Source organism: Scyliorhinus canicula, chromosome 12, assembly GCF_902713615.1.
Source record: "Scyliorhinus canicula chromosome 12, sScyCan1.1, whole genome shotgun sequence".
NCBI lineage: Eukaryota > Metazoa > Chordata > Chondrichthyes > Carcharhiniformes > Scyliorhinidae > Scyliorhinus > Scyliorhinus canicula.
The window spans coordinates 7,116,566-7,128,627 of NC_052157.1; the positions used below are offsets into that span (position 1 = coordinate 7,116,566).

At 43.2% G+C, this 12,062-nt stretch overlaps 1 long non-coding RNA gene across 1 annotated transcript; it reads left to right on the plus strand.

The window, feature by feature from the left end:
- Positions 1-1,179: 1,179 nt before the first annotated feature.
- LOC119974586 lies at positions 1,180-11,859 on the plus strand. Its single transcript, XR_005462526.1, has 2 exons — positions 1,180-1,536; positions 9,452-11,859. It is a non-coding gene; the product is annotated as an uncharacterized LOC119974586 (long non-coding RNA).
- The last annotated feature ends 203 nt before the right edge of the window (positions 11,860-12,062 follow it).

Here is a 12,062-nt window from a genome sequence, read left to right on the forward strand (position 1 = left end):
CCCTCAACCCAAAGATGTGCAGGGTAGGTGGATTGGCCACACTAAATTGCCCCTTAATTGGAAAACGTGAATTGGCTACTCTAAATTTTGTTTTAAATAATTGCCAAAGCATGCACTCGCTGATTCATTTGAGTGTGGTAGTTAGTGTCCAGAGGGAACACCTAATAAACATAAAGAGGTTAAGTGAGTGGGCAACAAGAGTGCAGGCTGAGTAAATGTACGGAAATTATTCACTTTGGAAGAATAGAAAAAAAGAATATTTTTTTTTACAAGGTGTGAAACTTGTAAATCTTGTTCAGAGTGATTTGAGATGTACTGGTCCAAGAAACACAAAGTCAGCACGCGTGAATGGCAAACTGCATGTTGATCTTCATTGCAGAGGGATTGGAATAAAGAAGCATTACAATTGTACAGGGTGTTGGTGAGACTACATCTGGAGCGCTGGGTGCAGCTTTGGTTTGTATATTTAAGGAAGGTTATACTTGCATTAGAAGCCATGCATCGAAGGTTCACTAGATTGGTCCCTGGGATGAGGTGGGGTTGTCCCTGGGATGAGAGGCTGAGTGCATTGGGTCCAATATCTCGAGAGTTTAGAAGAGGTGATCTCATTAAAGGCACTCTGGATTCTAAAGGGACTTGATTGGGCAGGTACTGAGTGTTTGTTTCCCTGGCCGAGGAATCTAGAACAAGAGGACACAGTTTCAGGATGAAGGGCCAATCATTTAGAACATCGAACATACAGTGTAGAAGGAGGCCATTCGGCCCATCGAGTCTGCACCGACCCACATTCAGCCCTCACTTCCACCCTATCCCCGTAACCCAATGACCCCTCCGAACCTTTTTGCACACACAGGGCAATTTAGCGTGGCCAATCCACCTAACCTGCACGTCTTTCGACTGTGGGAGGAAACCGGAGGAAGCCCACGCAGACACGGGGAGAACGTGCAGACTCAGCACAGACAGTGACCCAGCGGGGAATCGAACCTGGGAGCCTGGCGCTGTGAAGCCACAGTGCTAGCCACTGTGTGCTACCGTGCTGCTTCAGGAGTGAGATGAGGAGAGAAATCTCCACTCTGGGTTGCGAATCTTTGGAATTCTCTGGTTATGGAAGCTCCGCCATTGAATATTTTCAAGACCAGTCGGACTATGGGCCTGGTGCTGGGAAATGGGATTAGAATAGTTAGATGGTTGTTTTTGACCGGCATAGACACAATGCGTCAGAGGACCTTCCTGTGCTGTGTGACTCTGACTTTTGGTTTCTCAAAAAAGACTGTTATTAGGTCACCCCTCGGCTTTTTCTATGTTTAAAAAAAAGCCCCAGCCTGTTGAGTCTTTTCTGATGGGTATAAACCAATTTAATTAAAATGGGGCAAGTAATTTATTTATAGAAGAGAATAAGATTTTGATAACGTGTATCCTTTTGACAAAAAAAAATAACGGCATGTTCTGTTATTTCTAGGTAAGTGGTTCGTCAGTACTGGCAAAGATAACCTACTCAATGCCTGGAGAACGCCCTATGGTGCCAGTATATTCCAGGTAAAAGGAGGCTTCACTTGGTGTGTTAGCAAAGGACGTTTCACATTTCCTTCATTGTCTTTTTTGCTTCTCAACAAACAAATGAGCCTTCGTCATTCTTGTTCTTTTTTTAAAAAAAAGATAACTTGCCCATGGACACGCATGGTCCCACTCCCAACTGTTCCCACTGACTTCCCGTTCAGTGCTGAATGAGTTCATTACACCCAGAGGAGAAATTGGGATTGCGTAACTGCCCACGGTGGCGTTTGGGATTATTCCCGGATGCGTCATCGCATGACCACCTGCTTTCATCCACTCCGCCTTCACTTTCCTGTCATTGGCTGCCTGTCACACCCCATATTCCCACAGCCAATTAGAAAGAACAGATTTTTGTATTGGCTCATTGATTCAAGTCTTCTGACACCAGTTCGCTAGTTTTAAAACTAGTGATCAAAAGTTTACAAAGGCAATGTTTCAAAGTGTCATGTGAGAGTACCTTTAAGAAATGAGTGTATATATAAATGGGTGTGTATATAAATATCTGTAGTGAGAGAATCTTTAAGAAATGGGTGTGTATATAAATATCTGTAGTGAGAGAATCTTTAAGAAATGGGTGTTTACTGCTGCAGTGATGTCAGAGAGTAGGTGGAGCTGGGCTTTCTTGTCAGCTTTTTACTTTCGTTTTAGGCTGTTTGCTGCAGGGTGTGTTTTAGTTTCATTTTCAGTGTTGGAGCTGAAGCCAGACAGAGCAGCTGTACTGTTGATCTCTCTGCCATGAAAAGACTATCTCTTGATTATTTCGTGAATTCAAAATTATAAATGTTCTCAGTAGTGAATGTAAACCTAATGTGCTTCTGGTAAAAAAGGTGTTTTAAGTCTTATGGATGTTAAAAGGAAAGTTTTAAGAATTAATTAGTGTTGTTTTCTTTGGGGTTTGTATTTGAATTGATGGTTGCCAAGATGTTCACTATGTTTTAAAAAGGTTAACTTGAATTCATAGACTAAATATTGTTTTGCTTTGAAAAATACTTTTTCATTTCTGCTGTACCACACCTGTAAAGTGGGCCATGTGCTCGCCATACCACAATCTATTAAAAGTTGTGGGTCAGATGAACCCCATGATACACTTTGGGGTTCTCTAAACCCTGGCCCATAACAAATTGGGGGTTCGTCCGGGATAAAAGACTATCTATTGGATTGACTTAGTGAACTTAAAGACAGTGAGGGGTGAACATATTGTGGGTGCTTTTCAGCTGTGGTATTCTAGTTTAAGTAGAGTGTGTGCTGTGGACAATGGCTCTTTCAGAGGTTCTAAAGTATTTGGGAGGGTGGAGATGGTGACACTCGGTACCTTACGGACAGGGACTAAAAGCAGATTGTTAGATTTGGCAGAAACATTGCAGTTAACATTACCTGACAAAATGCAAAAAGGTGAGGTAATTATGGCGGTTGCTAAGCATTTAAAGTTGCCCGAGATCCAGTTTGACTCATTGGAAGAGGCAAAAATTCAATTGCAAATTAAACAAATGGAACATGAGAAGGAATTAAAGCAGCTCGAATTCGAAAGAAATGGAGAGCAAAAAGAAAGAGAAAGTGAGATACAGATCAGGGAAAAAGATAGAGTTTGAACTTCAAACTCTATCTTCAAACTCCCGTACCAGCCTCCCCGGACAGGCGCCGGAATGTGGCGACTAGGGGCTTTTCACAGTAACTTCATTGAAGCCTACTCGTGACAATAAGCGATTTTCATTTCATTTTCAGAAAATGGCCATGAAACATGATAAGTCAGTTAAAATTGGCAGGCAGGTTAGCAGCAGAAATGGCAGATGATTATGAATTCGTTCATAAATCAAAATTTGGGTTCAGACATCAGTTTCAGCCTGTGAGGGATAGAAACTGGGGACATGATAAATACTCAAGTAGTAAAGGTAAATGTGATCTGATGGGAGATAATAAGGAGAGTGTATCTCAGATTAAAAAAGAAATCCAGGACAGTGGAAAAGAAGTGAAAAGTTTCAAATGTTTTCACTGTAATAAACTAGGCCATGTAATGTCACAGTGTTGGAGGTGAAGAAAAGCACTGGGAAGGCTGATGTGGTAAAACAGGATAAGACAGTGGGGTTTGTTAAAGTGGTAAAGGAAAGCCCAAGTGAAGCGAAGGAGGTGCAAAAGATTGTACAGCCTGTTCAAGAGGTGATTGTTAAGAAGGTGCCAGATCTCTTTAAAGAATGTACTTGCGTGGGTAAAGTTTACTCATGTGTATCAGGAGGAGCAGGTAAAGAAGTCACAATTTTAAGAGATGCGGGAGCTAGTCAATCTTTAATGGTAAGAGATGAGGAATTATGTAGTTTGGAAAGAATGGTGCCAGAAAAGGTGGCAATATGTGGAATTCAGGGTGAGAGGAGTAGTGTTCAATTCTACAAGGTAAGGTTGGAAAGTCCAGTGAAGAGTGGTGTAGTAGGAGTAATAGAGAAACTATCTTGTCCAGGAATACAGTTTATCTTGGGTAATGATATAGCTGGATCACAGCTGGGAGTGATGCCGACTGTGGTTGATAAGCCAGTGCAAAATCAGCCAACTGAAGTGTTGAAGGACGAATATCCTGGGATTGTGTAGTAACAAGGTTGCAAAGTCACAGATTAAGACGAGGAGAAAAGAGTGAAGATGAAGTTGAAGTGCAATTATCAGAAAATAATTTTGATCAGACGATTGAGAAAGAACAAGAACAGGTGGAGGATGAGGCGGATATTTTTAGCTCAGGAAAATTGGCGGAGTTGCAACAAAAAGATAGAAATACAATGGATGCAGAAAGCATACATGGAATTGGAATCTGAGTGTATACCAGAATGTTATTACCGTAAAAGTGATGTTTTGATGAGAAAATGGAGACCTTTACATATGCAGGCAGATGAAAAGTGGGCAGAAGTTCATCAAGGGGCTGTTTAGCACAGGGCTAAATCGCTGGCTTTGAAAGCAGACCAAGCAGGCCAGCAGCACGGTTCGATTCCCGTAACAGCCTTCCCGAACAGGCGCCGGAATGTGGCGACTAGGGGCTTTTCACAGTAACTTCATTTGAAGCCTACTCGTGACAATAAGCGATTTTCATTTCATTTCATTTCAAGCAGTATTGCCAGGAGGGTATAGAAAGGAGGTGTTGCGAGTTGCACATGACGTACCAGTGGGAGGTCATTTGGGAATAAGGAAAACTCAAGCTAAAATCCAGGAACATTTTTATTGGCCTGGACTACATAAAGATGTAGTTAAATTTTGACAATTATGTCACACATGTCAAGTGATAGGGAAACCTCAAGCAGTGATAAAACCAGCATCCTTAATACCCATTCCAGCATCTGAGGAACCTTTAACAAGGGTCCTAATTGATTGCGTAGGACCACTTCCTAAAACGAAAAGTGGGATATAGACAATATCTTTTGACTATAATGGATGTGTCTACTAGGTTTCCAGAGGCCATTCCAGTACGTAATATTACAGCTAAAAAGATTGTGGAGGAGTTACTTAAATTCTTTACTAGATATGGACTAACCACAGAACTACAATCGAATCAAGGATCAAATTTTACCTCAAAGTTATGGATAGCTTAGGAATAAAACAATTTAAATCAACTGCGTACCATCCAGAGTCACAGGGAGTGTTAGAAAGGTGGCATCAAACATTAAAGACAATGTTGAGGGTTTATTGTCAAGATTATCCAGAGGATTCTGATAAAGGAATTCCATTCGTACTGATTGCAATTAGGGATGCACCTAATGAGTCAGGCAAATTCAGTCCTTTTGAACTAATTTTTGGTCATGAGGTAAGAGGACCACTTAAATTAATTAAGGAAAAATTGGTGAGTGAGAAATCAGAACTTGCATTATTGGATTACGTGTCAAATTTTAGGGAACAATTGAATAGAGCAGGTGAATTGGCTAGACAACGTTTGAAAGTTGCACAAAATGTGATGTAACGGGTAGCAGACAAGAAATCCACAGTTTGTCGTTTTGAAAATGAAATGAAAATCGCTTATTGTCACGAGTAGGCTTCAATGAAGTTACTGTGAAAAGCCCCTAGTCACCACATTCCAGCGCCTGTCCGGGGAGGCTGGTACGGGAATCGAACCGTGCTGCTGGCCTGCTTGGTCTGCTTTAAAAGCCAGCGATTTAGCCTGGTGAGCTAAACCAGCCCCTGTTTTGCCAGTGGAGATAAAGTTTTAGTGTTGTTACCAGTGGTAGGTGAATCTTTTAAAGCAAGGTTTTGTGAACCTTCTCAGATTGAAAGGAAATTAAGTGCGGTGAATTATGTGGTTAAAAACACCAGATAGAGGGCAGCACGGTGGCCTAGTGGTTAGCACAACCGCCTCACGGCGCTGAGGTCCCAGGTTCGATCCCGGCTCTGGGTCACTGTCCGTGTGGAGTTTGCACGTTCTCCCCGTGTCTGCGTGGGTTTCGCCCCCACAACCCAAAAATGTGCAAAGTAGGTGGATTGGCCACGCTAAATTGCCCCTTAATTGGAAAAAAAAATTGGCTAATCTAAATTTATTAAAAAAAAAAAACACCAGATAGAAGGAAGACTCACCGAGTGTGTCATGTGAATATGCTTAAAAGGTGCTTTGAAAGGGAAGGAGAGAAAAAAGAGGTTTAATGATTCTAACTCAAAGTGACGAACCAAATCCAGATGACTGTGAATTTGTCATACCTCAAATTAAATTGGAACAAATTGTTGAGTTACCCTCCAGAGGAAAAAGGGACTGACCTGAAAGAGTTATTGATATCACTTGGGCAAGTTTGTGGAGATAAATTGGGAAGTACTAAAATGGCTATATATGATGTGGATGTGGGAAATGCTGCAAACAACATCCATACAGACTTAACCCTTTAAAATTGGCACAGGTTAATAAAGAGATTGAGAGTATGCTTAAAAATGGCATAGTTGAAGTGGGTTGCAGCCAATAGAGCTCACCCATTGTGATGGTACCGAAACCAGACGGTACCAAACTGTTGTGTGTAGACTATGGAAAGGTTAATGCAGTTACAAGAACGGACTCTTATCCCACGTTTGGAGGATTGCACTGAGAAAGTGGGCAATCAGCTTTTATTTCCAAACTGGGTTTACTTAAAGGTTACTGGCAGGTACCTTTCTCTGAAAGGGAGCAGGAGATTTCAACTCCAGATGGTATATACCAATTCAAAGTTATGCCATTTGGCATGAAAAACGCCCCAGCCACATGTCAACGACTAACGAACAAAGTTGTTGCAGGATTACCCAATTGTGCGGCATACATCGACGATCTAGTAATTTTCAGCCAGACATGGAAAGAACATTTAAACCATCTGAAGGAGTTATTCGATCGACTGCAGGAGGCGGGTTTGGTGGTAAACCTAGCCAAAAGTGAATTTGGAAAAGCCCAAGTCACTTTCCTTGAGGAGTTTTCGATACCCTCGAGACAAAGGGAAATAATGCGATTTCTTGGCATGAGTGGATTTGATCGAACATTTGTGCAAAACTTTGGAGTGGTGACTCCACTGATGGACTTGCTGAAGAAACGTCAAATTTCAGTGGCCAGCGCAGTTTCAACATGCATTTGACTGCCTGAAAGCTGTGATAACCAACGCTCCTGTGTTGGAGAATTACAAGGGACTCTGTGATCAGATTGAACTAAAGTATCTGACTTTAAAGAGAGATGCCAAGGGGTAGAGGAATGGATGGATCGGGCAGAGACCTTGTCCAATGAGACTGTCAATCGAGATCGATTTCAGTTGCAGGAAGAAGAACAAAAATGGACTATGTTATTATACCTGTTTGCGTGTTTTTTTTTAAACAAAAACATATATTTACTGTGTGCATTTCTTAATGGATAGTGAAAAATGTAACCATCTTGAAGTTGATGGTTTATTTTTTTTCCCTTGGGGGTGAGGTGTCATGTGAGAGTACCTTTAAGAAAGGGGTGTTTATAAATGGGTGTGTATATAAATATCTGTAGTGAGAGAATCTTTAAGAAATGCGTGTTTATTACTGAAATGATGTCAGTGGGTGGAGCTGGGCTGTCTCAGCGTTTTTACTTTCGTTTTAGGCTGTTTGCTGCAGGGTGTGTTTTAGTTTCATTTTCAGTGTTGGAGCTGAAGCCAGACAGAGCAGCTGTACTGTTGATCTCTCTGCCATGAAAAGACTATCTCTTGATTATTTCGTGAATTCAAAATTATAAATGTTCTCAGTAGTGAATATAAACATAATGTGCTTCTGGTAAAAAAGGTGTTTTAAGTCTTATGGATGTTAAAAGGAAAGTTTTAAGAATTACTTAGTGCTGGGGGTTGTATTTGAATTAATGGTTGCTAAGATGTTCACTGCATGTTTTAAAAAGGTTAACTTGAGATCATAGACTAAACATTGTTTTGCTTTGAAAAATACTTTTCCATTTCTGCTGTACCACACCTGTAGAGTGGGCCGTGTGCTCCCCATACCACAATCTATTAAAAGTTGTGCGTCAGATGAACCCCATGATACACTTTGGGGTTCTCTAAACCCTGGCCTATAACAAAAGATACACCTGCTTATTTGCCCATTAGTTTATATCCTAGAGCTGGATTTTCCAATCCTGGATGCTCCAGGCCAAATATAATTACTGAATTCATGATGGTGCAGAAGGAGGACGGCATGTGGCGCAGTGGATCGCACTGGCACTGCGGCGCTGAGGACCCAGGTTCGATCCCGTCCCTGGGTCACTGTCCATGTAGAGTTTTCACATTCTCCCCATGTCCGCGTGGGTTTCACCCCCACAACCAAAGATGTGCGGGTTAGGTGGATTGGCCACGCTAAATTGCCCCTTAATTGGGGGGGAAAAATGATGGTGCAGAAGGATACCATTCAGCCCATCGAGTCCGAGCCTGGATTAGTCCTGTTCTTGATCAAACAACAGCCATTCCTGATGGAAATCATAGAATTTACATTGCAGAAGGAGGCCATTCGGCCCATCGGGTCTGCACCGGCCCTTGGAAAGAGCACCATACTGCTCCACCCTATCCCAGTAACCCCACCTTTCTGGAAACTAAGGGGCAATTTAGCATGGCCAATCCACCTAACCTGCACGTCTTTGGACTGTGGGAAGAAACCGGAGCACCCGGAGGAAACCCACCCAGTCACGGGGAGAAAGTTAAAACGCGAGGCCGGAATTGAACCTTGGAGCTATGAGGCAGCAGTGCTAACCACCGTGCCACTCACGATCACCGCACCTCAGGCGAGGGGCAAGGTTGAGAAGATGGGGTTTTCATGAATAACCTCAGCCAGTACGGGAATTGAACCTGCGCTGTTGGCCTCTCTCTGCATCACCAACTAGCCAAGTGAGCTAAACTGGCCCCTTTTGAAGTGTTCATCCTTTTGTTTTGGCTGCACAGTGAGGGGCTGTGTGATGCACTCGGCAGTTAAATAGCCTGTTGATATCCCCCGACTGGTGGTCTCGCACAAGAAGTGTGCCTTTTCCTGAAACTACCATTCATTTGGAGAGGGTTTCAGGGAAATGCGTGCAGTCAACCAGCGTGGACAAGAAACAGCGAATCCCTTCTGGCCAAACTGCATTGTACCAATGCCGCCTTAATAATAATAATCGCTTATTGTCACAAGTAGGCTTCAATGAAGTTGCTCTGAAAAGCCCCTAGTCGCCACATTCTGGCACCTGTTCCAGGAGACCGGTACGGGAATTGAACTCCTGCTGATGTTCTGCATTACAAGTCAGCTGTTTAGCCCACTGTGCTAAACCAGCCTTTGCCAAAAGAATGGTCCCTATCTCTTCCACCACCCTGTGAATAGGGTGCTGAGTACAAGGGTTGATTACCTTGATATGAGGAGGAAACATTTTGACGTTTAAAATATAAAGGAATAGCATCAGTTTATTTTTTGAATGCTTCTGTCTTTTCTAAAACCCATTTTCTCTTCTCCCTTCTAGTCAAAGGAATCATCGTCTGTTTTAAGTTGTGATATCTCCGCTGATGACAAGTACATTGTCACAGGATCAGGTGACAAGAAAGCAACAGTCTACGAAGTCATCTACTGAAGGCAGCAGAGGACTATGGCGGCACTTTAGACTGCTGGATTCGGGGACACATTTGCTCTGGTTCAAAATGACAGCTTTTTAAAAAAAATGCGAAGGAGCGTATTTGGCATTGCAGTCCAGCATAACGAGGACTAGTTTACAATAGATTGTCTTGCCTGGGACGTGCAGGACCTGAGCTGCCTGTTCAGCTCTGAAGACAGCTTGCGGTGGCCTATTTGAATCTGGAGAGAGAGAGTTTGAGGATCACTATTTCTCCCAAGGCCTGGGAGTTGAAGACTTTCTTTTCTCCTTCGTTTAACCTATGTCGGTAAGCCTGTGGAGCACAGAAGAGACAATTGCCCCTGCCGATGGAAGACGTGGTGTCTGCGAGCGAGGCGCTTTTTGAACCTGGGAATGAAGCAGTGCTTCATCTGTTAAGGGCGTGTTACATGCACTGTAAATATGTGGTGACAGCGGGAGAATTCTGCGGCCTGCCCCTGGGTATGTCCGGGTACATTCTGGGTGCTCGTGTCAGTGGGACACCGGCATGTCATGTGAGCATGGCACCAGCTTCTCGGGGAAACCTTGAGGCTCGAATACTTTCACGGGTGGAAGAGAAATTAAAAAAGAGAAAGGTGGTTCGGACGAGTCTGTCACTGAAATCAGAGAATTTGCTCGTTTGGAAAATAATGGACTGTGAAAAAGAATGGGTTTGGGGGAGGTGGGAGGGAGAAGTGGGGGGGCGACGTTAATAAAAGTACAGGTTCCTACCGACGGCCATCAAATCCTCAAGTGTCCACTTTTGATTCAAGTGCATCGTCGTTGAACAGCACCTCTCCTCCTCCTCCTTTCCTCTTCCCTTCCTCCCTCCTTCTCTCCCTCCTGGAAGCAGAGTGGCAGAAGAGCGAAGGAAATGAACATAATGCAATGTTGGTGACACAGCTCAGGGAATCTGCGGAATAGATTTGAGTCTTTTTTTTTTGTTCAATTTGCCTCCCGAATAAAATAAATCGAGGAAAAATTCTTTGAAACTACTGATAAGAATCCGGACTTTTCCGAAGTGATTTCTTTATATAGAAGTCTGCCGACAGGTATCAACACCCCCTCCACTCTACCATGGGTTTCTCTGCTTCAAGCAACACTATCGAGAGTCCATTTTAGTCTGGTCTGTTCTGTATATGTTTAAATTTCAAGTCACCAGTGGTGCAGTATTACTGCAAACAAGAGTCTGTTTATTCTTACTGGTTTATTTTTACTTATTAATCATTTGGACAGCAAAAGTACTCAAGGATAGCATCTTGCAAAATTGCGTGAGCCTGTCTGTCTGTGTGCACGGGCCTGTCTGTCTGATGCGAGCGTGTCTGTGTGTGCGTGAGCTGTCTGTCTGTGTGCGCGCGCGCGCGTGCGAGCCTGCCCGCCTGTGTGTGCGCAAGTGAACCTGTCCGCCCGTGTGTGTGCGCGCGAGCCTGTCCGACTGTGCGCGGGTGATTTTCCTTTCCCATATGTGAATACGATTGGCTATATTTTCTGTATCTGTTTGATTTGACTTGGAAAATACTGTTCCAGCGAGCAATGGTGATTGCTTCAGAGTGTTACAGGGAGAGGATTGGCTGAATCTGACGGTGTGCGTGTGGTGTGCCTCTGAATTCGGACCCCGGCCCTCACTCTCGGATTTGGGGATGAGGTTCAGGAGAGTTGAAGACCTTTCTGCTTTTTCATCACTCGTCCTTTGCATTGTTTTTTTTTTCCTCTTCCAATTTGCCATCTATGAACATGCTGCGGGTCACTCGCAATGACTTGTGTCCAAGCTGCATCGGGCTCAATGATGGCCTTAGAAAATTGGACCGTTTGGAGCACCTCAATGTGGTTCAAGTCCTTTTGCCATCTGCAACATTGCTCAAGAACCCAGTTAGTTTCATTGCGTTCCTAGTTTCTGTGGGCTAACCTTGATACTGATTCATTTTACTCTAGCTTTCTTGGTGTAATGAACAATTGATATCATGTTAATTAACCCCCTCCCACCCAACCCCAGTCCCAAGATAAAATCACTGGCAGAACTTGTTTTGGATTAACTTGTTTTCCCCTAATGCTTGTGTCAAAGTTGTTTCTTTTTTTTTTCTAATTAAACACAAAACTCAGCAGAAATGTACATAACGTGGAAATGCTGGTGACGGAGTCATTCAGAAACCACTTGGCTAGTTGGTGAAGTGTTTAAGTTGAAATCATCATCACCGGAGTATGTAGCAACTTAACTTTGTGATTTCAGAAGATGATGTACAGTTGTTAATAATTCAATAAAAAAAAAAAAATTTTTTAATCTATATAATGGGGAATCTTGATACGTTCCCAGAGACGTTTTATAGAATTGAAACGGGTTTGGTTCCCATCGGCACTTCCATCCCAGACATGGGATCGAGCGAGTTCAAGCACGGTGCCTCATCGCTCCAGTTCAAAGACGTGCTTTGCTGCTCAAAAGGACATTCGTCACAACGTTACTGCCACCCCTCACATTTCACCCGGAACG